This window comes from Canis lupus, chromosome 24 (genome assembly GCF_048164855.1).
Source record: "Canis lupus baileyi chromosome 24, mCanLup2.hap1, whole genome shotgun sequence".
In the NCBI taxonomy this organism is placed as follows: Eukaryota; Metazoa; Chordata; class Mammalia; order Carnivora; family Canidae; genus Canis; species Canis lupus.
Window position 1 is genome coordinate 16287804 of NC_132861.1, and position 26197 is coordinate 16314000.

General features: G+C 41.3%; 1 protein-coding gene across 3 annotated transcripts in view; it reads left to right on the forward strand.

Annotated features, from left to right (window-relative positions):
• Window positions 1-26197, forward strand: part of SPATA13 (spermatogenesis associated 13) — a 143959-nt gene that overhangs the window by 34988 nt on the left and 82774 nt on the right. The window lies entirely within an intron of this gene.

The window sequence follows — 26197 nt, forward strand, 5'->3', positions numbered from 1 at the left end:
TTTCTAGAATTAGATCAGTTTTGAGAAGTAGTGGAGTGTGGTAGAGAAGAGGTCAGATTCTGTTATTCCATCAGAGTTCACCTCAGGCCTCCTGTGGCTTTGGACCTCTCCATGAGTCTCTAGGACTCACTGTCCTCATATGTGAAATGAAGGTAACTGGAACTGTGCATGAAGAGCAGAGACGAGTAATTAGACTGTTCCAGATCTTTTTACGTGTCTGGGCATTTGATACAGAATCTGGAGAATGACTAGAGCAAAGAGAACATGAGTAAGAACCATAGAAGCTAAGGAGGTCTATGTAATATATTGTAATATAATATCTATACTCATAACCTATAAAAAAAGAAGATGGGTAGAAAAGGTAGAAAGCACTTGGATGATAGAAAAATAGAGAACAAGCTTTTGAGATATTCATCCCCGTGGGTTATATTTTTGGAAAGTCAAATAAAGATTACAGTTCATTTTAGAAATAATTCTGGCTTCTTCTTTGCTTGTTTGTTCATATACATGAACAGTCTACATGAATATACATGTTGCTCTTCCAACAACTAACCTTCCATTTTTCCTCTCTTCTTTTTTCATTTTGTTTCTAAACTGTCTGTACTAAAATTTCAAATACTCAGTCTTTCTGCTTACACCTCAACTCCCATATAGAGTCATAGAAAGTCACTTTGTAATAAAACAGCAATGTCTGGTACTTAATGTTCATTAAACATTTACTTTCTGAAGAAATTGGCAGGTTTGTAGACAGTAGTGTATTTCAAGAGACAGTAATAGGCATGATTTCTAAATTAGACTTGAATGTTGGATTGAGCAGAAGAAGAGAACCAATTTGAGAAAAAGGAGTTGAGTGTGAAATGAGCAACTACCTGCTAGGTATAGGTGAGTAGTGATCAAATATATTGGAAAAGTAGGACTAGGTTATTTGGAAATCTTAACTTTATGGTAAAAAGTCTTAATTTTGGTTAGTATTTCTGTCTTTAGAAGACTCCTGTTTTAAGGAAGACAGATCTTGCATTCTACTCTATGAAATCCCATAACTGGTACATTAACTAACATTCATATGATAAAGTAGTTAAGTGTATGATAATAGTGACAAAAATTGTGACAGACAAAATGGAAAGAAGCGATAAAGATGGAAAGAGTAAATGGCAAAATGGTGATTAAATATAGATTAAATATATCAAACAGTTTTTAAGAGGAGCAGAGATTTATATAGTCAGGAAAAGCTGAAATATTTGTTAAGAGACAAAGCTAGTTAAAGTCCTACAGGGCAGTAACCTTTGTAGTATGTTCTCTGCAAGGCAGAAATTATTTACATCACTGCTGGACAAAAATAATCTACAAATTAACCTGTAAGTTACCTAATCAGGAGTAGACAGCAAGTCAGAATAAAATCTGTTCTAGAGAATGAAAGAATCTTGAGTGGGCCTGTTTGGCCTACTCTGATGGGAAACTGAAAAGTTGCCATCCTTTACGTTGTTTTCATTTCTGGGGAATTTTAAAAAATGTGTATAAGGATTAGGCCGATTAATACCACACAAATTACGATGATGTGTGAGACTGTCCATCGAGTTCCCTATGTCTCTCAATGTGCACGTGGTCTCCTGGAGGCAGATTTTTGTCTTGGGCTCAAATCCTGCAATAACACATTTGGTTTTTGTTTTCTTTTTCTTTTCTTCTTTTCTTTTCTTTTCTTTTCTTTTCTTTTCTTTTCTTTTCTTTTCTCTTCTTTTCTTTCTTTTCTCTTCCTTCCTTCCTTCCTTCCTTCCTTCCTTCCTTCCTTCCTTCCTTCCTTCCTTCCTTTCTTTCTTTCTTTCTTTCTTTCTTTCTTTCTTTCTTTCTTTCTTTCTTTCTTCTTTCTTTCTCTCCTTTCAGATTTTGTTTATTTGAGAGAATGAGTGAACACAAGTAGGGGGAGGGGCAGCGGGCGAGGGACAGAGTACCTCAAGCAGACTTCCTGCGGAGTGTGGAGCCTGATCAAGCCTCAGGACCGGGATCCCTGGGTGGCGCAGCGGTTTGGCACCTGCCTTTGGCCCAGGGCGCGATCCTGGAGACCCGGGATCGAGTCCCACGTCGGGCTCCCGGTGCATGGAGCCTGCTTCTCCCTCTGCCTGTGTCTCTGCCTCTCTCTCTCTCTCTCTGTGTGACTATCATAAATAAATAAAATTAAAAAAAAAAAAAGCCTCAGGACCCTGAGATCATGACCTGAGCTGAAACCAAGAGTCAGATGCCCAACTGACTGAACAACCCAGGCATCCTTATGTTTGGTTTCTTTAAAGCAGAGCCATTACAGGGCCCCTGGGTGGCTCAGTGGTTAAGTGTCAGCCTTTGGCTCAGGGCATGATCCCGGGGTCCTAGGATCAAATCCCATATTGGGCTCCCCGCATGGAGCCTCTTTCTCTCTCTGCCTATGTCTCTGCCTCTCTCTCTGTGTCTCTCATGAATAAATGAGTAAAATCTTTTTTTTTTTTTAAAGAGCCATTGCTCTTCCAACAACTAACCTTCCATTTTTCCTCTCTTCTTTTTTCATTTTGTTTCTAAACTGTCTGTAGTAAAATTTCAAATACTCAGTCTTTCTGCTTACACCTCAACTCCCATATAGAGTCATAGAAAGTCACTTTGTAATAAAACAGCAAGCCTATTTCAGATACAAATTGCTTTGCTGTATGTTCCAGAAACGAAAAAAAGTTTAGAGGTCTCTGAAATGCTTTGCCACTAAATCTTTTAGACTCAGGTAACAAAACCCACAGGATTCTCTCCCTGAGTTATTAAGTTTGATTTGGGATTACTGTAGGGGTACCACTCTTTCTCATTCTTGTAGCAGTCTGCATCAGTTTCCTAAATAACTGTTGTTTGGAACTTAAAACTGGACATAGGCTTATTCAGATAAATGGGTGAGTTTTGTTTTATAGTCTCTTCTCTTTGTCCTTGTTTTACAAATCCCAGGTACTATATGACCCTCTGTCACATGTGATCTTTAGGACATGGAAACTAGTTCAACAAAGTTAGAAGAGTTAGAACCTGCAAAGACAGGTTCCCAGGTGATAACCAGAAGGCATCCAAGATGGGTGCCCAATCCTACAGAATTTTACTGCAATTTATGTAAGGATTATATTTTTAGGATATGTCTTATGTATTGCAGGATCAGAAAACTGTAAAGGTGGAGGAAATCTTAGGTCATGAATCTAGCCCCCACACTGTGGTCTGTGGCCCCAGCTACTGAGCCCACCTTCGGTGGAAACCAACATCCCTAGATGGCATGTTCTGTGTCCTTGATTATTCATGAATTCTCTGTCCCAGAATGAAAGCAATCTCATTCTGTACACAGATTCTACCCAAGGGTGCACATACAAATAAATCTCTATTCCCTCTTCCATAGGAAAATCATTGTGATATCTTCCCTAATAGTTATCTTTTAAAATCTCAGATTCCCAGAATCCGTCTACTGTTTGTGGAAGGAAAAGGGTGGCAGACAGTGGTCCAAACTGACTTGCAGTTTGTCTGTTTCTTTTAGATGTGGTACTTAGGATTGGATATATTACTCCAAATTAACCAGCCAGTGTATAGGCTTAGGGGAGGGATGAAAAAACTGCTCATATCAAAAGATCTATCATTTGTGTAGACTAGGAATATATTGGAATTTCTGTTAGCTTTGTGACACTGTCCAGTCACATCCGGCTATCTGGTTACATCTTTGAGTTCTTCTTGAAGTAATTGCTTTTTGTCAACTAGTCCCATCCTAGCCATGTGTAAATAATTTTTAACCTAATTTAAAAAACCTTGGCTGTGAATACTTATAATAAACAGCACCATTAATAATAATACATAATTTTCATCAGAGTTATTGGTAGAATTAGAATTCTAGTCCTGGAATCAGATTCCTTGCAGGTTCAAATCTTATCTCCATGGCTTATTGCTAAATGACCTTGATATCATTCATTGTGATTGTGCCTATAAGGTACTTCCCATGGCTCTTGGCACATGGTCAATGGTCAACAGATGAGAGCTGTTCTTATCCTTTCTCAGACTCCCACTGAACTCAACAGGCATTATCCTATTTAACCCAACTACAACTTTAAGAATACTCTTATTCCTTTTTTCAGATGCAGGAACTGAAGCTCATAATAGTAATGTAACTTGTTAAGGGTTTTGTTAAGGCTTATATGGCTGCTGAGTGGTGTGTTAGGAGTTTGAACATAGCCTATCTTTTTTTAAAATTTTTTTTAAATTTTTTATTTATTTATGATAGTCACACACAGAGAGAGAGAGAGAGAGAGAGGCAGAGACATAGGCAGAGGGAGAAGCAGGCTCCATGCACCGGGAGCCCAACATGGGATTCGATCCTGGGTCTCCAGGATCGCGCCCTGGGCCAAAGGCAGGCGCTAAACTGCTGCGCCACCCAGGGATCCCGAACATAGGCCTATCTGATGCCAAATGATTGGCATACTTACTTAGCTCTATTATATTATATTATTTGTTTTAGTGTTTTCTGACCCATTCTTTTAACCCGTCTTTTTAAAAGCTGTTTTATTAAATATTTAAGTTACACACAAAATATTTGTAACCTGTGTGAATCAGATATCAACAAATAACACATATGCATTACCCAACCTGAAACCTAAAATGCCACCAACATCTATAAATATTCCTTTCTTGTCCTCAGACTCTGCCGACCCCTACCAGGGAGGGTAACCTTATTCTGAATTTTGGAATTATCACTTGTTATCTTTTTCTTATTGGTTTTCCACCTATAAATATATTCCTAAGCAATATATTTTAATATAATTATCTAGTTGGATAAGCCTGACTTATGAGATCTGGCCATGAAGCAACTTTATTTTTTGGCTCCCGGCTGTCCCCTTAAATTAGCTCTGTGGTTAGTTCTTCCCATTCACTCAATAAAGACTCAAGCAGTACCCATGACTTTTCTTGTCATTTTGGGTCATAAAAATCTCATTTCAAGTTGGAAAAAAAAGCCAAACAATATTCATTCCTTCAGTTAAAATGCATGACTTCATGTAATAATCAAACTTTAATCTTGCTTGCTTTAAAATGGGCAGACTGTGTCTCATCTCCCTGTCCCTTCCCCGGGAGTATTGCAGGCCATCCCAAGCCCTTGTTCTGTTCTTTCATGTGGATTTTAAAGTCAGCTGGCACATAGAGTCTGGATTTTGATTGGAGGTATTTTCAAATCCTGATGTTGTAATGGTAGTGGTTCTCCCTTTACCTTAATCAGGTTAGCATAATTATTAACATAAGGGGTGGTTTCTGGGCACTTATCTAGGTGAGCAAGGACCCTCTGTGCTGTGTACAAAGCTCTCAAGTAGTAGGTCTGCGTCACTGGGCTGAACGTCCTATTCAGTCAGCAGCTCTTTATTCATGTTTTGAGTTAATATACTTTATTTTTTAGATCTTTATGTTTTAAGGTGGTAGAGATATTGATTGGGAAGTAGAGTTTCCAAATACCCCATCCTTTGCACGCAGGTTCCCATTATTAACATCTTATATCAGTATGACACAATGAGCCAATGTTATTAAATCTGTTTTTATTAACTAAAGTCCCTAGTTTATATTAGGGCTCACCTTGCTGTTGTGCGGTCTATGGGCTTTGACTAATGTATAATAATGTATATCCATCATTATAGTATCAGACAGCATAGTTTCACTGCCTTAAACGTTCTCTGTGTTCCGCCTAATCATACATCCTTCCCCTTAGCCCCTGTTACCCACTGATCTTTTTTTTTTAAAGATTTTATTTATTTATTCATGAGAAACACACAGAGAGAGAGACAGAGACATAGGCAGAGATACAGGCAGAGGGAGAAGCAGGCTCCATGCAGGGATCCTGACGCGGGACTTGATCCCGGGTCTCCAGGATCACTCCCTGGGCTAAAGGCAGCGCTAAACTGCTGAGCCACAGGGGCTGCCCACCCACTGATCTTTTTACTGTCTCTATAGATTTACTTTTTTCCAGAATCCCATATAGTTGTAATCATGTAGAATGTAGCCTTTTCAGATTGGCTGCTTTTTAAAGTTTCTTTTTCATGGCTTTTAATAGCTCAATCCTTTTCATAGTGATAAAAGTCAGTGACTGTAGTGATATCCCATTGTCTGGTGGCAGCCCATTTATTTATCCATTCATCTCCTGAAGGACCTAGTAGCTATTTCCAAGTTTGGGCAATCATGAATAAAGCTCCTATAAACAGCTTTTGAGCTTTGATCTCTTAGGTCCTTGTTTGTAAAATGAAACACTGAGCAGAAGTCTTTTATCATTTCTAATCGTCAAAAATCCCATCTGTGAAGAAATATGACTACCAGGAACAAGAAAATTAATTTGGGTGACTTTTTAAGGTCACATGGAAGTGGTTCCCTTAGGGGAAAATGCACACGAGGAGAAAAGAGAAGGGTGGCCATGAGGCGAGAAAGATGCTTTGAATGAGAAAGACTTGGTAGAGCTGTGAACTTATGTATTATTTTAATTAATTAATTAAAGGTATAAAACAAAACCAAGAGTAGCAAAAAGTGTAGCTAGAGGTGGAGGAAGCTGCTGGTGGGCTACAGTCAGGCTGAGAGAAAGGAGGAATTTTCAATAGGGGCTGATGGTGGGACCTAGGGCATCTGGTGCTCAGTTTATGTGACAGTTTTGCAGGGTATAAACAGTTTGCCTGTGAAGCTATTAAGGAAGGGCCAGCAGCAGGCATACATGCACTAATGTATCTGTTTAGCAGGCTGGACATCAGCATGTACTTGAAACAGTATGAACAATGGAGATCATGTTTGTAGGGCAACACTCACCACACAGCACCTGTTATGGCCCTCGTGCTCTGTTAGTAGCTCACAGTGGCCATTTCCTCACACTGAGGTAACTACGACTGTATTCTGAATCTGAACCCAGGGGGTTGTGCATGGAGAACTCTCCAGCCCTGAGAGTTTGGCATCTAGGTGAGAAATCTCTCCTCTACCTTTTGGATCACAGCCAGGTCCAAAGGGGCAAATACTAAGAGATTAAGATGTTTGTTTTAAAGTTCCTTGAAAAGAGTGACAGCAAAACCATCAAGAAGGAAGACCTTTCCTGAGGTTGTTGGTGATGAGGATGGAATTATGAGGAGGTACGTTACTGACTTCTCTGAGGTGGGGATTTGGGAAATCTGTTGTGGCTCTTTTGACTGAAATTCTTGACCTGGATGCTTTACCATCAACTATGTAACTTGTTGTCTTGAACGTTTATTAGATCAATCATAAGGCAATTATGATCAATATTTTTTATTTTGTATGTTTAACAGATTTATTGGTATTTCTAGTTAACTCATTCAATTGTATGATTCAGTAAATTTTCATAGATTTATAGAGCTATGAACAGCCATCACAACAGAACAACATTCTAATTTGGACTGTTTCTACCATCCCCGAAAGAAACCTCATGGCCATTTATAGGCCACACTTCCTCCCCTGGCCCCCAGCAACCACTAATCTGCTTTCTGTATCTATAGATTTACTCTCTAGCCACCTTATTATGTCACTAGAACCAAACAGTACCTGGACTTTACATCTGTCTTTTCTGTATCCCTTTCAGGTTTCACTTAGCTGTTGAGGTTTATCGATGTTGCAGCAGTATTTTATTTTTATACAGTTAAGATAAGTGACTTTGTAATACGTGACTCGTGTCTTCCATACATCCGAATTTATTCTTGCTTTTATTTTTATTTTATTTTATTTTTTTAAGATTTATTTATTTATTTATTCATTCAGAGAGAGCGAAAGAGAGGCAGAGACACAGGCAGAGGGAGAAGCAGGCTCCATGCAGGAAGCCCGATGCGGGACTCCATCCCGGGTCTTCAGGATCACTCCCCGGGCTGCAGGCGGCGCTAAAGCGCTGCGCTACCGGGGCTGCCCTATTCTTGCTTTAAAAAGATAGCGGGTAAGGATATCATTTTGTTGTGTTGTGGCAAGCTTGTTTTTTAATTCTTCTAGGATTAATTTCAGAAGGATGTCCATAATGTCATTGTGCAGAAGAGTCTGATCTTCCTGTGACTAGCCCCCCACCCCAAGCCCTCTTTTAACTGTAAAACTATACATCTACACTAAATAGGTGGCTGTAAATATTCTACCCATGACCATAAAGAGCATTTGGTCCCCCAGAGAACAGCACATTCTTGAGAGTAGCCTGGGGACAAGTGTCTGCTTGAGCACTTTCTCATCTGCACCAGAGCTGGGCAGGGCATCCTGCCAGCACAGTCCCTGGAACTCAGTCCTGGCCTTGGTCAAAGACCTAAGTTGCTTTTTTTTAACTTTACCTTTCTTTGAGGTCTAGTATTGGAACACTCCTGTGACTTTTTTATGTGTGTGCAAATTAGAGAAGAAAATTAAAATTGAGATTTAATACCTGAAGTGAGTAGGAGGAAGAATCTTAGAAAATAATAGATAATAGGTCCAATATTCCTATTCAGAAGATGTAGGTAGAAGACAGTGACAACTCTCTCATTAGGCAGGTGTTTTTAAATTTTTTTCCTTTTGTTCTTCTCTTTTTACATTTCCTATTTTTGGGGATAAGAAAATTTCAGCAAAGGTAGCAAAGCACTCATGAGAGGCCAGAATAATGTTATGAACAACCACTTATTTTGTGCGCTAAAAAATGTTATAATTGAAGCATTGCACATGTTTGTCCAATGTGGTAGTAGTTGATAAGGAAATGGTAAACCCTAACTCGGGAAGCAATAAATAGCTCCAAGAATTATGTTGTGATTTTAATGATGTCAAGGTTTCTGAGGAACAGATATCTGGAGTTGCCACTTTCCCAAGTGCCACGTCCCCCAAGTGCAAAGGACCATTCCATGGAGGATAAAAATTGGTGTCTGGTAATCATCACTTAACAGAAAAGGAAAAAATACTGATAATGCAGCCCTTCAGCTTTTTCCATCTCTCTTTAAATTCCACACAAAGAAGCCTTCATTTCATAAAGTCTGTTTTGGTAACTGTCTCATTAGTCCGGTGTCAAATCAAGAAAAGGGATGGAAGCCCTATGTCCCCTCCATGTTTCCTTGAACATCAAGGATTCGATGTGGTATGCGGGTCTCTGGATGTGATATGTAGACAGTCCCATGTGCGAATTGAGAGGGCAGGACTCCAGTGATGTCGGGCTTTCCCTTCGTTTCATGGCTGATTCCTGAAGGCAAGAATTGGGCTAGGCTAATTCCCATTCCTAGCTTTAATTCAATGGGCCCTCCAATTCTCAGACTTATTTCTCTTTTTCTTGGTAGATCTATAAGAAAAGAAGCTGGAAGCCTCTTTATTTTTTGACATTACAGGTAATTCATGGGAAGAATTTGGTAGTCTGTCTCATAGATGGATACGTTTACTTTGTAGGCATCTAGACCTAATGTTTACAAAGGGACCATGAAAGTTCCATCAAGTATTTACTGAGCTGCTGTTAGGTGCCAAATACTGTTCTGTGTGCATGCTGTGGCTAGGGATAACTAAGGCCCATCTTCAAGGGGCTTGTGTCTGCTGAGGGTTCGGCAGTCATGCACTAACCCGACTTTATATCCTGGTGTGTGTTAGATGCGGTCTGCCACAGCATCCTGGTTTAAGCACAAGATCTGTCACTATCAGGAAGCCAGCAAGGAAATATCACTTCTGAGCTGAATCTCATAGGTGACCAGTGGCAGGAGGCAGGTCACAGAGGCCCTTGTGTGGAATAATAGCTAGGAGCTCACTGGAGCACCTGTTCTGTATCAGACATTGGTGCACGAATAATATTATCTGAAGCTTTGTGTGCAGGGATATTTGAAACTGTATAGGATAATCACGAATTTTCCTGAATCAGATATATTTTGGAAAATTTTAACTCACTTATTTATTTTTAAAGATTTTATTTATTTATTCGTGAGAGACACAGAGAGAGGCAGAGACATAGGCAGAGGGAGGAGAAGCAGGCTCCATGCAGGAGCCCGATGTGGGACTCGATCCTGGAACTCTGGGATCACATCCTGAGCTGAAGGCACACGCTCAACCGCTGAGCCACCCAGGTGTCCCAATTTTAACGCATTTAATGGGTCAATTTGACACTGGTTTTTCATTTTTTATCTTTTTAAAAAAATTTTTTTAAAGCCAGAGCATTTTTTTAAAAAAATGTAGCATAATGTATATATTATAAAACTCGGTCTGGGGTTGCCCGGGTGGCTCAGCGGTTGAGTGTCTGCCTTCAGTTCAGGGTGTAATCCCAGGTCCTGGGATTGAGTCTACATCAGGCTTTCTGCTGGGAGCCCGCTTCTCCCTCTGCCTCTCTCTCTGTGGCTCTCATGAATAAATAAATAAAATCTTAAAAAAAAAAAACCCTCAGCATGTTAACTGTTTTTAGGTGTAGAGCTGTTCATTGGCACTTAGTGCAACAATATTCACGTTGTTGTGCACTGAGCACTACCATCCATCTCCAGAACTTTTCAACCTTCCCAGATTTAGACTCTCTACCCTATAAACATTAACTCCCCATTCCTTCTTTACCCCCCAGGCCCCATTCTATCTCAGTGAATTTGTGTACTCTAAGTACATCAACGTGATTGGAATCATAAAGTATTTGACCTTTTCTGCCTGGTCCTTTTCACTTAGTAAAATGTCTTCAAGGTCCATCCATGTTGTAGCATAGTATAGAATCTTCTTCCTTTTTAAGGCTGAGTAATATTCTGTTGTATGGAGACACCACATTTATGTATTCATTCATCTGTAGATGGTCTTTGGGTTACTTCCACCTTTTGGCTACTGTGAGTAATGATGTTGCATACATGTTGATGTTGCATACAAATATCTCTTCAAGACCCAACTTTTAGTTCTTTTGAGTATATCCCTAGGAGTAGAATTGGTGGATCCTATGGTAGTTCTATGTTTAACTTTTTGAGGAACCTCCATACTGTTTTCTGTAGCATCGGTCCCATTTCCCATTCCTACCAATGTGCACAGGGATTCTGATTGCTGCACATCCTCGCTAATACTTGCTATTTTTGTATTTTGGGTAAAAACTGTCCTAAGCGTTATTAGGTGGAAAGCATTGTTTTTTTTATAAAAACAAACTTTCTGAAAAGAATGAAAACTTTGCATAATTTCTAAAGATAAATCCTAGAACTTTAGATTTTCTGTATTTAGTAACCTGCTTACCTTAGTCCTCCCCAAGGTGTGAACTGGCTCTCTTGGGCCACCAGGCAGAGGCAGTTGCAGTGGGGTAAGGGCTCAGATGTTGTGACCAGAATACCTGACAGAGATGCTGGCTTCACATCTTTCTCCTGTGTGATCTTAGGGCCCAACCTCAGATTTGCATCTGTGAAATGGGTGGGATAGTAGAGGGTGGTTATGAACATTGAGAATATCTGTCATATAAACTTTCTCTCTCATTGATTTGTTATTATCAAGAGTAGGTTAGAGGAAAAGTTTGAGCAGCACTGCCTGATGGGGAGTTGTTGAAAAGTTTTCAGCTGGGAAATGGCAAGGCTCGTTCTTATTGTTTGCCAATAATTTTGAGACTGGAATTCCTTTGTCAGCAAGCTGGAGGAAGGCAGTTAATGTCAAGTGAGGCTCAGAGTTGCTGATTGTGTTTAGAATCAAGGACCTGGTGGTTTCTCAGAATGGGGAGGAAGCAACTGTAATCCAGTGATTACTTGTAATAGGTTCAGTTGCCAGTCAGGATGAATGACACATGCTCCATATTCCTGTTGGTTAGCTGTGTAGTGATTCCAATTCCAGACTGTTCGACTATGGAATAAAAGGGAATGTGCCTGAGGAATACCAGAGTTACAGCATAATTTCATAATCTCCCAGTGCTACTAGAATTCCAGGTGGGAAATCTATAGAGCCTGAGTTCTTTAGAGAGCCATTTTGCTTTTCCATCTGGAAGGCAGTTCACATTGGCTTTTCTGTATGAGCTGCTCCCAGTGATTCGGTCAGGAAAGGCCTCGTGGGGGTGGAATACTTTCTAGATTGATCTTTAACTGCAAATAGGTTTAACACTCTGATTCAGAGGGTCCCCAATTTCTCAGTCCATGGGCCCTGCTGTCCTCGGTTAAGTCTGTCATAGAGCCCATAGGCCAAAAAAATACCGAGCAATTCCATTTACCTAAATAGTTTTAATTAGCTGAGAAAGGATCTTTCTAAGTGTAGAGAGAAAGAAGAAGAAAGTTAAGAAAAACTTCCAATTTTTTTGGAGATTAGTGTGCTGGGTGCAATTTAAAGTCACATGGAAGTCTCAAGAGATGAACCAAGTCACTCCATTGTTGAAGGTTGGATATAGGTATTTGGTTTTCTTAACCTAACGTGCCCAAGATTCCTAGAAAACAGGAGTCTCTAATTATGTTTGTGTTTGTTTCTTGGGCAAGATTGTAATTCTGTAGAGCCAGCCCATGTTGAATGTGGCTTCTTGGGCCTTGCCCAGGATTGGTAAGCTCCTACTTCCTCTGTGTGGATCCGTTATCACAGTGATACAGTGAGAAATGTTGCTAATCGCCAGCTTAGGGGAACAAGGACTATGCTTACCAAGCAAATTTTAGGAATTCAACTTGAAAATGCACAGAGATTGTAGTAGTATCACCAGTAGATATTTTAAATGATCATTTTTGTTTTACTTTTAAGCCCCAGTTATGCTTTCAGTTGGACAGGCAGACAGCTGGACAGTCTCAGGTGGAGAGAGATCTGAGACTTTAACTTCACTAAATTTTTTTTTTTTTAACTTCACTAAATTTATATCTTCAAAAGGTCCATGTTTTTATTGAAACTAGATTGTGGGGTGAGTGAATCGAAGGCAAAAAGTTCTTATAAGGGCTAGTCAATAAAATGAAGTGATGGGGATCCCTGGGTGGCGCAGCGGTTTGGCGCCTGCCTTTGGCCCAGGGCGCGATCCTGGAGACCCGGGATCGAATCCCACATCGGGCTCCCAGTGCATGGAGCCTGCTTCTCCCTCTGCCTGAGTCTCTGCCTCTCTCTCTCTCTCTCTCTGTGACTATCATAAATAAATAAAAATTAAAAAAAAAAATGAAGTGATGATCTTTGTCATGAGGTGACACTATCGGCATCTGTGTTCTTAGAGCTCTAGATTCTGACCTTGACTCTCTTGACCTTATACCAAGTCTACCCTGTTTGCTATTTCCTTTTCAGTTCCCACTTTCAGGCCACTCATCTCTAGCCATCATTGAGGGCTGCTTCTCTTGCCCCCTCTCATGTTATTTCCCCTTCACAGTGACAGGATAACCTTGGATCTGCGGCCCACTCTAGGCCTAGGGTGATCTGCAGCTGCTGCCTAGACATAACTACTTGCACAATGGAAAGGCAGTATATTTTGATCAGAAGTCCTCGTCTTCCCTCCCAATTCTCTCCCTTCTAGGCCTCAGTAGTTCAGTAAACCGTTGGTCCCAGCCTGTCACCTGGAGTCACACCGATTCTCCCTAATTCATGCCACACATCTAGCCAGTCATCAGGCCATGGCATTCCATCTCCATCACCAGCCCCATCTCAGAGCCCCTGTAAGAGTCCAGGCCACCGTTGTCATGCCCTGGTGGCTCTATCAGCCTCATAATTGCCTCCCTGGCCTCTGGTCTTGCTGTCTCCAGATCCATGTAGGCCACCTGCTCCTGACAGTTCCCCTGATCCTCAGAGTAAACCCTGAGTCCCTAACATGGCCTCTCGATGCCCATTGTCCGCCAGTCATGTCAGTACCCTCCACCTTTGATCATCTGTCAGGTCCTATTGCCATGTCACTTTCTGAAGGAGACCAGTTCAAGTGTCATAACAATGCAGGGTTCATTACAACTGCCTATTTAGTTATACAGTTGACCCTTGAACAACATGGGGTTTAGGGGCAACCGACCCCCAACATCAACAAAAAATATCCGTATATAACTTCAGATTTCCAACAGACTACTAAGAGCCTACTCTTGATCCAATAACATAAACAGTTGACCCACACGTATGTGATATGTTAGATGTATTACGAACTGTATTCCTACAATACAGCTAGAAAAAAGAAAATGTTATTAAGCAAATCATAAGAAAAAGAAAATACATTTACAGTATTATACTGTACTTATTGAAAAAAGTCTGCATGTAAGTGGACCCATGAAGTTCAACCATGTGCTGTTGAAGGGTCACTGTGTACCTTTCCTCAACTGGAGAAAGTTCTGTGGTGGCTGAGGTGATGAGTGCTGTTCACCACTCTACTCCTGATGTCTCTCCTAACAGCAGCTAGAGGAACCAAGGAAGCATTTGCTGAATGAATGAAGGAAGGAAGGAAGGAAGAAAGGAAGGAATGAACGAAGCCTCATAGGAAGTTCTTTCTTGTTAAAAGACAAAGTTTTGAAACAAACTACAGGAACTTCATTTACATTGAGGCCATTGGTATTTCTTCTTAATTTACATTCACTCCAGTGATGACAGGCTTAGTTGACTTTGCAGGTGTTCTTACCTGCATGTGGCCCTTGTTGCTTACGTGACCACCCCAGAGGCAACTGAGGCACTGACTGTTGCCAAACTGTAGACTTTTGCATCAGAGCAATTGGTCTAGGGAAGACTGTTGGGCTCTATAGAGTTGATTGCTATATCATTATAGTTCTGAAATTATAATTAGAAAACAAACGAACCAGCAGACTTTGGCAGGTTGTTTTCTTTGCGGAGGAGAAGCAGGGTTGTTTTGAAATGAAATTCAAATATAGTTAAGTTGGTCACATTGAAGCATACACTTGCACAGCTAGCTACCTTGCCAGATCTTGAAAAACTCAAAGGCGGGCTTTGTTCTGTGGAAAGGCAGGCTTAGACTCACAAAGCTTCTTCCTAAGAAGTAACTGTTTGGCTGTACCACTCCTTGTCCCTGAGCTCTGAAATCACTGCCACTGGGGAAGCAGCCATCAAACAAGATAAGCCCCGAATGTTGAGATGCCATGAATAGAAGCGGTGTGACTGGCAGGCTAGTGTAGGGTCACCTATTCCACAGTGCGCCTGACCATAGTGCGGTAGTGAGTTACAGCCGAGGATGTGACAGCAGGTTTATGTTTGTGCCCTGGGCTGTGTGGTGTTGCCCTGGTCTCCACAGCATCAAGGACATTACTTGATGGAGAAATCAGAGGTATTCAAGAGGCAGAAGTAACCTCCTACGTAATGGAAGGGAGTAGCTCACAAAGGATGAGTGGAAAGAGAGGAAGGTCAGAGGATGCCAAAGACAAATGTTCCTACTTCCAAATGCCACAGGGCCTTTCTCGTACAAGGAAGGAGGGGACAAAGCTCTTCTTCCTCTTCTTTTTCCACTTATACCATCTGAGCCCCTAAGCCAAAGAAATCAGGTTCCTCTTTTTATTAATTGCTATTATTAATTTAGTTTAATATGCTAGTAATTTCAATTAATATAGCAGTCATATTGCCATTGGAGACTTTGTTTACATTATGAATTGAGGGAGATTGGGCAGATAATAGGCACATCTTACAGGAAAATGTGTTTTAAATTCTAAACAGTTGACTCCTAAATTGACATTTAGAATACTAATTGCCAAAATTTTGAGACATCTGTTACTTATATCTCACTGCCAGTGTAAAGGAGAGTCCTAAGGCAGATATTATGCATGTGTATGGAGAAAAGTTAGAGCTGATTTCAAAATGAAATAATGGAATTTAATGTATATTTTGGTTCCAGATCCATCCTTTGGGAAACATTCATATACAGGCATTCCTTGGCCGGTCCTTACATGTTCATCTGGCAGTGACGTTTGAATTGGCAGGATGGCTGTAGGGAGCAGGATGGGCTTCCATTTGTGGGTCACGAAACGGTGACTTACACATGTGGGTACTTTTCTGCACCCCCATGGACTGCATGGGATCTCTTTGCCTAAGCCCAGTTGCATATATAATAAGCTCAAGTCCAATAGAATTTTTCACTTTTTTTCGATCTAGAAATTTTGAGCTGGAATTCTATTTCCTATTAACCAGTTTTATATTAAACTATAAGTATAAAATGTATGCTTTACAAAGAAAAGTGTCACATGGGATCCCTGGGTGGCTCCGTGGTTTAGCGTCTGCCTTCGGCCCAGGGTGTGATCTCGGCGTCCCGGGATCGAGTCCCACTTCGGGCTCCCTGCATGGAGCCTGCTTCTCCCTCTGCCTGTGTCTCTGCCTCTCTCTCTCTGTCTCCCATGAATGAATGAATAAATAAAATCTTTAAAAATAAATTTTAAAAAAGGTGTCATGCTATGAACCTAGCTAATATTTCAGTGAGAATGTTCTGCTTACAATGCACTTGCTTCTCATAACAACCCTGTGATATATTCTCAAAGAAATGTTAGGATCACATTGGGAAATCTGAGGTTGGGATGGGATGTGACTGGTCTAGGTTCCCAAAGGTATTGAAAGGCAAAGAATCCAGACCCAGGAATTCTGAGCCTTAGCTCGATGCCCTTTCTCACCTAACCTGCGTCAGCTGTAAGTCTTTGAGGTGTGGACTTACTTGAGATGGACCCTCCCTGGGTCTCAGCTGGTTGGCCCTGGGTTCTTTGTGACTGCTCTCAGAAGGCATGTCTGTTTCCATTCCTAACTGCCTGGACTCAGAGGGTAACCTGTGTCTCATCTTGCACACTACTTCACTTTCCTTGTTTTAGGTTCCAGATACTTAAGTCTTTCCTATTCTTTGGTGTCTTGTTGGTTAGGGTACCTAAACTAAACTGGTTTTAAACTTTCCACAAAAGATAGAATGTAGTATTCATTTTATTTCAGGCCCTGCCGAGCATCTGACATATTTTAGAATATCATTAAGCTCTGCGTTGGAGGAGCCATGTCAGTGGGATGTGATGCTGGGGCATTCCTGGGTTTGATACCTGCTCCTGTTCCTGTGAGGCATCCAGAAGCGTCTGGCTTGTGAGAGCCAGAACATCACGTCAGGGGAATGAAGCTGAGGAAGGAGTGTTGTGGCCACAATGATGGCCATGTCTCCTCATAGGCACAGTGTCAGAGGCATAGGTACAGTTGATGGGCTGTGAGGCCCCAAAGGCAGATGGGACAGACCTGACTGGGAAGACGGGGTGGGGGGAGTTGGTGTTTTGAGGGATCAAGATTCTAAGGGCTGAAGCTATTTAGCATGGCTTGTCTCTTACACTCACTGTCCCCTCAGGACCTAGTGAATCAGCGGGAGAATAGATGGTAAACACAGTCGCCACTAGAGGCTGTATCTATTGGACTGCTATCAGTGAGCACCCAGGAACCCTGCCCTTTCCCATGGCAGGTGCACTAAACAGATAAATCAAGTGATGAGGGAGCAGGTCACGTGATTGCACGGAAGCTTCTGGCCACAAGTCTGTGTGTGTAGAGAGAATGTCAAACTCTAAAGAAGCTACTGGGAGCCCTCTGAGTTGCCAACGAATTTCTCTTTGGAGGGCAAACATGTACAGAGAAATTGGCACCAACAGTGAAAGCCTGAGAAATGTGTGTTTTCTCCACCATAAATCTTCCTCGCCAGAGTTCTACTCCTCTGTCCCTCTGTCAGGTTTTCCTTGTGGTTGGGCCAGTTTGCTTTTCTGAGCCATGGGAAAGTGTGAGAAACGGTTCCATCATTAGCAGCAGGAAGTTTTCTTTATGTTCTAGCACCATGTCTGAAGTCCTCAGCATTACTTCCTCATGCCCAGGGGTATAAATGATATCCCATGAGGATGGACTCAGCGGATTAGCCTCCTCCTTGAACAAAGTGGCCACAGATCAGCTCCTGCTAGGCTGGGCCATGCTGTCCCAGGGCAGAGGTGTAAGTCAGGGGGCCTCAGAAACTTTGGCCTGGTCACCTACTACTGGCTTTGTTCATCAGTGGTGTCACTCCATGTCGCTACTCAGCACGTAGCAAGGATGATGTTTCCCAAGAGGTGTGAAAGGCTGACAGGAAACAATATCCAAATGTCAGTTCAGTCAGAAGACAATTTAAATTAGATGATATAAGGGATGTTGGCAACTGCTTTAATGTGAAAAACAAATATGAGAATGTGGGATACCTGATTGAACAGAGCAGGGAAAAAGTGTTTTCTGAACCTCTATCTTTAGTGATGGCAAGATGGGCTGCTATGGCAACTCCCAATTTAAAACCTGTTTGACTGCTGGATAGAAACAGAGTAGAAAATTGTTCTTGTTTCCCGCAGCATGCAGTGTTATAAATTGTGATTCTGTGCCTAGGAACTCATTTTGTGCAAAACACAAAAACAAAAAGAAAATGCAGGGAAAATACAAGGCAAATATACATTCTTATAAGCAGTTAGTAAATGTGTTTTCCCCAAACACTGTATTTACGAGCTACATTGAGCCTTGGAGGGGGTTTTCTCTGCTGCCTGCACCCGGTGTTTTAGACTGTGAATCTGATGACGCATGGCTCCAGGTTCTGCTAACCCTGCCTTTAGCAAGCAGAAACATTGTTTTTGCTCCAGTGACCTTCAAAGTGCCTTCAAGATTAGGGCCATCCATCTGGAAAACTTTGCTCTGAATAGGAAATGCAAGGGAAGTCCAGCTTGTGGTGACATCTGTTTTGGCATTCGCTGCAGGCATTAGGTAGTCCTGACCGTGAACTTTAGTGGTTACTGCTGCGGCCTTACTCACCATGAGAAAGATGGTGGACAGGGGACAACGTGTAGGAAACTAGGCAAGCTATCTTCAGACCTGAAATTTGGCAGTGATTCTCCTGAAGTGTTCCAAGCCTCTTTCAGCTTTGAGGTTTAGAGTAGGAGTGGAGGAAGGGGAGGTTCTGAGGCCGGCACTCTGCTGAGTGTTGGGGCGATGGAGGGCAGGATAGTGCAGTGGATTGTGTCAGCTATTTCACAGAGCAAGACCTACCTGAACATGTCTTGCTAGACCTGCCTGACCCCCAATTTCAGAGATCAAAGGAAGGTTTTCCTCTTTTCAGTCTAAGACCTGCCTTGGCAAATCCTCGTTTTCTCCACGCCTTCTGCCCCACAGAACTGACAGAGCAAACACCTATCCCCAGTGGGAAACCCCATCTCACCCACAGGAATGTGGTTTAGCCTAGTAACCCAGATAAGGCAAGCCAAGACAATGGCATGCTTGTATGAAATTGACACCTTTCCCAAAGATACAGTGATTCAATCTCATCCACAGTTACCTTTTTATATACACTTTCCGTTTTTAAACACTTAAATGATTGGATATTTAAATGAAGCCAGAGCTCTGGCTTTTTTGAGGCATCCTCCCCCAATTCTTTGACAACAGAGACCCTGAGGATACCAGATCCAGGGGCAAGGGACATTCTTCCTTAGACGGTATACTTGAGGGTTGGACAGAAGAAGGAAAATGTTTTATGTTAAGGACTTGTGGAAGTTTGGTGGGGGGGGGGGGGTGGGATGGGAAGCAGCTTTCTCCCTGGATCTAGAACTCACAGTTGAATCTTAGATACAGTTTCCTATGGAAGTGTTATAAATTATGGTTAAATTCAGTGGTAGCTATATTATTAGCTAAATATAGTTTGATGGACAGAGTCTATCAGGAAACACATTGCCTGTTGTACAACCTATTCATAAAATGTGGGGTGCTGGGATTTCCAGCTTCTCACAGTCTTGATTTCAGCAAGGTTTTGGGAAAGATATTGGAACAAATAATAGAAAGAAGAGATCTGTCAGGGAGAGAGAGAGGGAGAATAAAATGGGCAAGTTCAGTACATGAGAAAGACTTACTACCATGAGACTTTTTTTTATCAATCCATAAACTGTTAACTTGCTGAAAATAAGATTCTATATAATTGCAATAAAATAAAACATTTATTGTTGTCAAATATTTTGAAGTTAATATTTATCAGAATATCTTAGCTATATATCTGTGATTTTTTTTCGCAGCCATCTTGGTTTAAATTACAGAAGTTAATAACTTGGGTACTCCGATTACACTATATGTGTGTGTGTGTATATATGATTTAGGTTAATATGATACTATATGGTGTGAAATAGAGAATCTTATTCTCTACTCAAGTATGAATGCATTTAACTTTAATTTCCTGGATAAAGAGATTTATTGAGAACTATACCAGCTTAATATTTATGCCTACTTGCTTTTGTTTTGCATTAAATAAGTTAAAATAGTTTCTTTGAACTAAGAGTAGGGAAAATACTAAAGTATGGGTTATATTACCTATTTCCATAAGCCATACTTTATAGAAGAAACACTTTATTTTAAAAAAGATTTTATATTTATTTATTCATGAGAGAGGCAGGGACACAGGCAGAGGGAGCAGCAGGCTCCCTGCAGGGAGCCCAGTGTGGGACTCAACCCCAGGACCCTGGGATCACAACCTGAGCCAAAGGCAGACGCTCAACCACTGAGCCACCCAGATACCCTTAGAAGAAACATTTTGTATTTTAAACAGAAAATACAATTTTATAGAAGAAAAACACTTTCCTAAGAATCACAGTTACTTTAGGACCCTCTTTGGACATTTTTAATTCAAATTTTGTTGATTAATATTGAGACAGATAGATTGAAGTATATGTTATCAATATATACAGTTCAACATTAATATTAAAAATATATTTTAAGTACTTTAGGAAATGTTTATAAAATTCTTCATTGTCATATTAACTCAGATATGTAATTTGTGTAATATGAGCATTCAAATTAGAAAATGTCAGATAAACGAGATTACCTAGGGCAGCCCTGATGGCTCAGCAGTTTAGCACCGCCTTTGGCCCAGGGCCTGATCCTGGAGGCCTGGGATCGAGTCCCACATTGGGCTCCCTGCATGGAGCCTGCTTCTCCCTCTGCCTGTGTCTCTGCCTCTCTCTCTCTCTCTCTCTCTCTCTCATGAATAAATAAATAAAATCTTTAAAAAAAGATAAATAAACGCGATTACCTATTAAATGAAATATCTGTCTTGGTAGTTAAAAGGTGAGTGTAACTATTAACATATAAGTATTTACATTTCTATGATATTAAATTTTCTTTTTCATTGAATGTATAAAAAATCTACAAAATTAGATACAACTATTAAAATAATGTAACAAACATTAAGTTGAGCTTTCTACCACAGGAAACTCTAGCTGCTGACAATATTACCATTTGAAAGATTATTTTATCAGTACCATCAAACAGTACATAGAACACTCTGTTTTATGATTGGAAATGATAAATTTCAGTAGTTTCCCAGAAACCATTTTGAGACTAATTGATAGCACTTCCATAGTTTTCAGAGCATATATTTCTTCTTCCTAATAGCATCATTTAAGGTGGTGACTGGGAATACTGCTAACTTTCTACAATGCATAGGACAGCCCTCCTGGCTAAGAATTATCCAGCCCCACGTATTATGTTGACTCACTTAAGGTATGCGAAAGAAGTGGTATTCCTTCATTCAGTAACTGACTGAATGCTGAGAATATAGTTAAATAAGATCTGGTTTCTGACTTTTAAAAAATTTACTTATTCATTAGAGAGAGACGGAGACAGAGACATAGGTAGAGGGAGAAGCAGGCTCTTCGCAGGAGCTTGATGTTGGACTCAATCCCAGATCCCGAGATCTCAACCTGAGCCGAAGGCAGCTACGCAACCGCTGAGCCACCCAGGCATCCCTGGTTTCTGACTTAAAAGAACTTTTCAACCTTTTCAGAGTTTAGTAGAGAAAGTAGACTGAGAAACCAGCATGACAGAGCAGTATGGCAAATGCTAAAATAGAGTAATGCATTAGAGAGCCCACAGAGATAGGGTATTTGAATTGGACAGTAAGCAAAGAGTTCCTCTCGGGCAAAGTTCATGTGAATTAATAAAAGTTAGTTAGCAAAACACGTATTTATCAGTCAGGAAGAGAGAAATAATCTCTAGGTATTTCAAACAAAGAGAATCTAAAATAGGGGTTATGTTTACACAGCCATGAAACAGAAGAGATGAAAGTGAGGAACTCAGATGAACAATAATAGTGGGAAGATGCTCCTACCCGTAGGCTGGATGGATAAAGGAAGAGGTGGTCCTACATGAGTCCTGCCCTGGTGCCACCTGGTGGGAACTAGGACTTAGGAGGGGGGGAGCTGGAGCCAGAGAGTAGAGAAAAGCTGCTAGAAGTACCCCTGTGGTAGGTATTGCACACAGGGAGAAATACCCTAGCATCTACCTTCTCCTACACACATCATCTCCCACCAGTGCTTCCTATTGACCAACTTGGCCAGAGCCCTTTGTCAGAGGGGCCTGGGGATTGTGCTTCCCTGCAATACAGAGAGACAAAAATGCCTGGAGAAGGTCTCTTGAGAGCAAATGAGGAAATAACCCAAAGCACAGCAGTATGATAAAGCCTCCCTGTAAATAATTCAGCATGGCCAGAGTGAGAGGATTTTTGTGTGTGAAGCTGAAATCTGACATCTCCTCCACGTTCAGAGATGGCAGCCAGTGACACCAGGATGAAGTGGCATGACCCCATTTGCAATTTTTGGGAAGGACACTGGCCAGCTTGCAGGTGTCAGATGTGATGGGAAGACAGGATATTTTTCAGGAGGCTCATGCAGTGTCCTGGTCCAGGTGGAAAGGCACTAAAGACTTGAAATAAGCAGTGGCTTGGCAGCCATACTGAGCACTGATTGTCGCGATATGGAGTAGAATCTCTTAGACTTGGTGACCAGTGAGATCCAGAAGGAAAGGAAGTGGTCTAGAATGAAGGGGCCCAAACCTGGTCCCTCTGATTCCCAGCCCCACTGTGCTTTCGCCTGTAATGGCTTGACAATGAGCACATCTCTCAGACCCGGTGGGTCTCAATGCCTTAATCTTTACAAACAGGGGTTAGATGTTCCCTCAGGCAATATTCTACAGCGCTGTGATTCAGAGATTTATGCTTTCAGATTTCGATGTATTTTGCAATATATTCCAGTTTGTTTTCCTCCAATGTCATATTTTCTTTATTTTACATGAACAGATTACAAAAACCCCCTTGTGTGTACATTTAACCTGGTATGTATTTCTGAATTTAAAATTCAATTACTATAAATTCTTACTTAAAAATTCCTGGTCGTAGTTGTTTTCAGAGAATTCTCATTACAAGTGAAAAGAAATGTTCTACTCTAAAGTTCAGACACCCGAGAATCCAGCTTGTAGACAATGGATTTCACAATATTCCCATCTAAAATTCTTCCTTGTAGTTCTGTTCATAAATCTCTCTGGCAGAGCTCCCACAATTTACAAGCCTTGCTACAAAACCACTGATTGAATTGCAACCCTTGTTAGTTAATAGAGGTCAAAGTATTAGTTCTAAATAATGCTACTTGGTATGTTTCTCGGAAATTCCAGGAAAAGCCTTTTTCCGTGATTTTCAGTTTCGTTCCAAGCAGCACACAACAATCACGTTGTTCAGCAGCATGTTGAAATAGTAAGTCACTGGACTTTTAAAAAGCATGTTGCCTCAATCAGAAACTCATATCTGTGTGTATTTTACTGGATCTGTATCTTAAAATTTAAATTATAGAAAATACTTAACTTTTTAGTGTTGTAAAAATTTAAACATCTTAACATTGGAAAAATATGGTGATATATGATGAATTGTTACATTGATACAGATATTGAAACAGTTTTACATCAAGATAAATAATTTACATATATATTATTCCCACTCTCAGTCTTGTTCTGAAGGCAACATGTAAACGTATCATTATAAACATGTCTTGGTAAAGCAGTGTGGTGAGTTGCCTGTAACCCGCAGAGTTAAGGGGTCTCATTAATCTCAGGAGGATCAGGAAGGAATTCCCAAAGATGATGACACTTGGGGACAATCTCAGAGTGTTAGACTAAAGGGATGTACTCCTTTTTGACTACCACAGGACACTGAGCCATCCTTCCAACTATATTGTTCTACTCACTGTAGGGTGACCAGTCATTCCAGTCTGCCAAGACCTTTTCTGGTTTCAGCCCTGAGAGTCCCATGTCCTAGAAAATCCCTCACACAGGGCCAACAGGGACAGCTGGTCACCCAAGTTTATTGCCTCCCAATCTAATTTAGGTTCCTGGATCTTCCTTTGCTCATTGCCAAGTTCCCATCTAGAACAGGTTATCACCTTGTCACTGTCTTGAGTTTACCATGGGGCCTATGAATTAATTGGTTGATTGATATACCTTATACATAAATGTTCTTTTGTAGATGGCACCGGAGTACAGATGACTGAAATGACTTTACTCAAGATTCACATGACAGTACTGAGTTTAAAACCTAGGCCTGCCTCAGTGCCAGTCACAGAACATTCAAACTGGCCAACATTAAAATCGAGTACTGCCTGGAGCACCTGGCTGGCTCCATGGGTTAAGCATCTGCCTTTGGTTGGGGTCATGATCCTGGGGTCCTGGGATCAAGCCCTGTATGGGGCTCCCTGCTCTGCAGGAAGCCTGCTTCTCCCTCTCCCTCTGCCTGCCCATGCCCCTGCTTGTGCTCTTTCTCTGTCATATAAGTAAGTAAAATCTTAAAAAAAAAAAAAAAAAAAAAAAATTGAGCACTGCTTGCACCCCTTGAGACCTCAGGGACAGCCGGACACTTTCATCTTTGGTTATGAAAGGTCTCATAGCGCCCTCTACTTGTGGTGTCTGTAAATTGTCTCCGTCCAGCCAGACTGTAAGAAAAGGGTTCCTATCTGCTCCTCTGTATCCAGTGCAAGTCATAACAAGGCCATTATTGTTACATAGTATGCCATTAGTCAGTGTCTGTGACTGGACTTGATGTTTGCATAGACCATATGCTGCCTTTCAAGATTGTGAGAAGCTGAAGCAACCACAGCCCCCTGTTCCTCCAGAGTAGGTGAGAGTAGACAGGGGGTACTCAGTATTAGACTCATTTTACAACTGGTTATAGATTTACACCCAGCCTTAGTGCCAGGATGAGTCAAGTTTCTGCTTCTATGGCTCATTCAAAAGCAATCTACAGCTCTTCAGGTTCCTTAATTTCTCCATGAGAACATTAAGCTGCAAGAGGGCATTTGGTAGCCCCACTGGGCTTCTGAGTGATGGAATTGGGTAAGTGGACATCAGAAAGGCTCCAGGGGTCTAAGTCTATATAGCCTCTCTGGTCCCAGATGGAATCAGCCCTTTAGCTGTGACTCCCTGGGAATCTCGGGGCACAATGTAGAGGCAAATAAAAATGAACCCTTCACAGAACCTGGAGAGTAGAATTAGATGAGACCTCTTAGTATGAGGTCACATTTTCTTCTGCACTTGAGAGGACTAAGCTAAATTGGGACCTAACCTTAAGGTTTTTATACAACCTTTTCCTCTTCTGCCTTAATTTATTTATTTTTAGAAGATTTTATTTATTCATGAGAGACAGAGAGAGAGAGAGAGGCAGAGACACAGGCAGAGGGAGAAGCCGGCTCCACACAAGGAGCCTGATATAGGACTCGATCCCAGGACTCTGAGATTATATCCTGAGCCGAAGGCAGATGCTCAACTGCTGAGGTGTCCCTCCTCTTCTGCCTTTAATACTGCCTTTGGAATAGTGGCCTTGACTGGCATAAGGACTTCTGGGATTTGACGTGAGTTGGGTTATGTCATGAGGCACTGAACTTGGTGTCACACATCTGGATTTCATATCCCAGCTCTGCCTCTCTTTTTGTTCATTAGTTTGAAGTAGTAGAGAAGAGTATCAGCTTTGGAAGGGACAGCTGCAGGAACCCCCAGCACCCTCTGCCTAAGTGTCCATTTGATTATCTGTAAAATGAAATCATTGGCCTTGCAGGTGTGTATGAGTACTCAGTGACATGCTGTTTTTAAAGCACTTAGCACAGGGGCCTGGCATGTGGTAAACACGTAGTGAGTGGTAGTCATTTATGGTTATTATCACAATCCTTCCTACCTTCCTTCATTAACTAATCATTAGTTGAGAACAGGGTGACTGGGACATTTCAGCTGGTGCACACAGGTTGAGCATGTCTTGGCCTGAAGGGCAAAAGATAAGGAGAGCAACGTCTTCACTTGGGAGAGAGTGCATGGATCACATGTGTGTGGTGTGTGGAAAGAAGAAGGTGCGACATTTGTTTAGGTTGAATTTTTGTGTTTGCATTTCTAATATTTAAGTGTTATCCTTATCTCTCTTCATTACCCAGCCAGTAGGAATCCTGTTGACAGAGGCCTCTCACTAATGCTGTTTCCTTCACAAAGCCAGCCTCCATGCAACCTCAGTTTGTCCCTCCCACTCATGTGTCTCTGTAGGACATTGTGTCTCAGTAGAGTTTCAGGTATTCTGTAGGCAGTA